Raw genomic sequence first — 4391 nt, forward strand, 5'->3', positions numbered from 1 at the left:
AACTTCTCAAACAGGTGACGAGGGAGCTTAGTTTTTTGGCTTTTGTTTTCTTGATTAGGCTATTGTAGGATTATTGCTTTGTATCCAGTATGTAATTCAAAAAAAAAAAAAAAAAACCTGTCAACAAATTTTACCAAGGGCATCGACCGTGGCGAACACACGAGCTAGATATAAATAAACAAATTGATACCTCACAGGCTCATACAGGTAGCAGCACCGTCATGATGACGTGTAATCACACGTAATCCAAGCGTGGGGCAGCGTCAGCCACGATGACTATACACGTGGCTCAAAGACAGCCATCCGCGTGTCAAGGTTGATGGAGCTGAGCTGGTATATTTCACGAGACCAATCAAAACCTCAGAGGACATTAGCCCACTAAACAAAGGAAGTACTCGATGGAGCCAACCCAATTTTATCACGGAGCGGGGCCCACACCCGAATTTGGTCACCCACGCTCATAAGTGGGAACCCTAACCACCATGATATCAAATAGACAAATATCCCCACATACAGATATATGAAGGGGCAAAATGAAAAAGTTAGTACCCTACCAATATCATGAACACAAAAATGATACTATTTTGCTTCTAAATATAACAAACTATTTTATAGTATAAGTTACATTATAAAATAGATTTTATATTTATTATAGAAGTAATTCAATATAATATTCAATATTTTTATTGATTTTCATAATACTATATCTAATAATTTTCACATTTTTTATATTCATTGACCAAAAAAACATTATATTCACAAAAGCCCTCAAAATATATTTTATGCTTGTAATAGTCGGAACCTTTTTCTTTCCCCATATTTTTTTTAAAAAATTCTTATTAAAATTTTTATTGATAATAGAAATTCGATAAACTTTTATAAAAAAAAATGGTACTCTCAGCAACATTTTACAGAGTAGTATGATATTTTGATTTATATTATTCTTTTTGATGCTAGGCTTTTTCCTTTTTTTTTTAATGTTTTTTAATATACATTACCCCTTAAAAACCGTTACCCGTGCAAGACAGGACCATATTTCTTTTGGGCGCGTTACTTTTCCCTCACAGGGCTCAGGTCAAGAGACTGGGGAAACGATTGGGTGAGAGAGTAAAAACAAACTTAAAATCCGTTCGTACCCATATTGTAATCAGTAACCCCACCACAAAGATGAGCACATTTGTATTTGTACAAGCAGGCAATATGAAAGATCAAAAAAATCCTTTTTGGGAGTGGGAGGGAGGTGGGTCTTCTTCCAAAGTTTCAGTAATCATGCCCACCTTTCCCTTCTCTTTCTCTCACCGATTCTCGCCGGAACTTACTGTTTCTCTGCAAATCCACCTCCCAAGCACATCACTTGGTGCTTCTATTCCATTGCATTACCACTTATGAATCTCTCTCCCTTCATCTTCTTCTCGCTTCTGTTCATTATGGCTCTTCTGAGCCTATTATTCATCTTGGTTACCAGCTTTCGTTGGCAGTTCCGGCGGAATATCATGTGGGTTTCACAGGGAAAGCATATATTATACAGACAAATCAGACCGCACCAAATTTCAGATTAGCCTTAGGGGTTGAAGCCATTGATGGGAAATATTCATGCTCGTTACAAGTTTTTCTGGGAGATGTCAAAGTGTGGGATTCTGGTCACTACTCAAGGTTTTATACAACTGAGAAATGCTTGCTAGAGCTTACCCAGGATGGAGATTTAAGGTTGAAAGGTCCAAAAGACCAAGTGGGATGGGAAGACTGGGACTTCAGGGCAAGATGTGGAGGGTAACTAAAAAACATTAAAAATCACCTATTTCTCAGCTTTTGGTGTGCCTCTTACGTTTTGTAAAGCTGCATAAAGTCTAATACATTGTTTGCTGCTTTGCCTCAATGAAGCAGAGATTAAAGATACTGAGGACGGGAAACCTAGTTCTTATGGATTCATTGAACAAAAACAAAGTGGCAGAGTTTCAATTTTCCAAGGAGTGTAATGCTTTGGGGGGGCAGAGACTAATGTGGCAACACGCTTGACGTCTTCACAAGACAACTCGAGCTTTGTCTACTCTTTTGAAATTGACTACAACAGGGTTGCTCTGTACTTGAACACTGATAAGTTGAAGTATTCTTACTGGGAATTCAAGCCTTCCATGAATAGAAATATTACATTCATCAAGTTGGGTTCAAAGGGGCTGGATTTATTTGACATCAAATGCAAGAAAATAGCAAGAATCCATCCCCGAAGTCTCACCCAATAAGATTTTTGGCATTGAATAATGAAACAGGAAATTTGGGGCTCTATTACTACTCAGATGAAAAGGCTAAGTTTGCTGCCTTTTTCCATGCACTAAACAGCACATGTGATCTTCCTATGGCATGCAGATCTTATGGAATATGTACATTATCTAATGCCTGCTCGTGCATTCAGCTTTCAACAAAGGAAGATGAAGAAAGTCCTGAATGCACTGAGGAAATTTCTGGTGGGTTTTGTGGAGGGAAAGAGGCAGAGATGCTTGAACTAGAGAATGTGGGTAGCGTGCTCAAAGACGACCATACTAAATGGTTAATATTAGCAAAGAAGCATGTAAAAATTTGTGCTACAAGACTGTAAATGTGCTTCTACTTTATATTTTAGGAACACAAGCAGCAATGTGCAACAATGCTATCTTTACAGACTAGTCCTGGGACTCAAGCAGTTGGAGAAAGGTACAGGATTCAGTTATATGGTTAAGGTTCCAAAGGGAACAGCTGAAAATAATGGCCAGCATAATTTGAAAAAATGGGTGTTTATACTTGTTGGAGCTATTGATGGACTTATCATTCTAATTGTTGTTGGAGGAGTTGGGTACTGGATGGTCCAAAAGAGAAATCCTACCTTGCATTCTGAGGCCGCCACTTCATGAGCACATGCAATTCCAGGTTCCATTTCTGAGTTTCTCTGTGAAAAAGGAGGATAGAAAAATCATTCAATATACTTGTAAACACAATTTTGGTTGATTACCAGAAACTGACTGAAAACTAACTGAAAACTATTGATGAAGAAGCAATTGTAGAGTATTTGCGAAAATACTCCCCCAAAATCCCTCGTCACACTGTTTGATTATAAATGATGGCCGCAGGCAATGCAAATGTGTGTTTGCCTGCTTTTGTTTTGCTTTATACTTTTATCCCTCTTTGAGAATCCTATCAATTCTGCAAAAGCACTCCCCGATCCTCTTACATTGCTAAGGGTAAGCATTTAACTTATATGTAGCAAAATTTCTCTTGGAATGCTTTGCTAGCATGGGTTTGGTGCAGCTGTGACCATCCTTAACATTGCATCTACAATGGAAGTAGGGGCTTTATTTCTTTGAGGTTTCTTCACCAGTCTTAGAAGATTAATTCAATGGCTTTTACTGTTGCTATCTGCAAATTTGTGCCTAAGTTACACAAGTTGACCTCAAACTCAAAACATTGTTCACCAGCAGGTTCAATTAGGATGAAATGAGAACTTTAGTCGAATGAAAGAGAGCCTTTGTACGAGCTACTATGGTCGGTGGTAAGTGGCACTTTCATAGCATTTACTCCTGCTTCATATCATTCCGTGTTAGAGGAGGAAACATCATTTATCTAGCACTGACTGTGAGCATCACGGCTTCAAACAAGAATAATCGAGCAAAAAAAACAAAAAAAAAACAAAAAACTTATTAAATGCTTGTACATCTTTAGTACAATTTATGTGAACTTTACTCTACAACCAGAACCAGACAAGACCTAAAAAGGTGTCCGCTCCGCACAATGGTTTTAGTGACAATACGTAGAAAAAAATGCATGACACGCTTTTACTTCCATACATGACATGCTACTGTGCCTAGTACAAGGATTTACAGAAGCTTTTAGCATGTTACACTTCCATTTTGTCTTAATACAAGTATATGAGTAAGTTTAAGAGCGTGAAAAGCATCTACTTCATTTACTGGAAATAAACTTGTTTATTTTCTCATTTAAACTATCTAAACATAGCTCTGAGATTCAGAGCAAACTCTATCCTGAGTTCCTTGTAATGCCTGTTCCGGCTGTTCATATTCAACAAAAAGGCGTTGACAGCTCTGACACGTCTGGAAAGGAATAACCAGGCTTACTGAAGGCAACCATTCAAGCAAACTGAGGCAAGTACAGATATGAATTGCTATTAATAATGGTATATTACTGTCTGTATAGCAGAAAATGATATTTTAATTGAAATATTGTGTCCTGATGGTCATATTCACAGAGTTGGACATATTCCATCGTCATTATCTCTGGTAAGGTTGAATTTATGAGTAATTGAGTACGATCCTTTAAACACACAACTTTAATATGACAATCCACTGACATTGAAAGCAACAATCGTATAAATAGTCATCAATAAGATCGGAGAAAGTCTAATA

At 37.5% G+C, this 4391-nt stretch overlaps 1 pseudogene; it reads left to right on the forward strand.

Moving 5' to 3' along the window:
• Window positions 1-1167: 1167 nt before the first annotated feature.
• On the forward strand, window positions 1168-3059 carry LOC114725913 (PAN domain-containing protein At5g03700-like; annotated as a pseudogene).
• Window positions 3060-4391: the final 1332 nt, after the last annotated feature.

The sequence above is a fragment of the Neltuma alba genome, unplaced genomic scaffold, assembly GCF_004799145.2.
Source record: "Neltuma alba isolate B1F8T4 unplaced genomic scaffold, ASM479914v2 tig00012300_pilon, whole genome shotgun sequence".
In the NCBI taxonomy this organism is placed as follows: Eukaryota; Viridiplantae; Streptophyta; class Magnoliopsida; order Fabales; family Fabaceae; genus Neltuma; species Neltuma alba.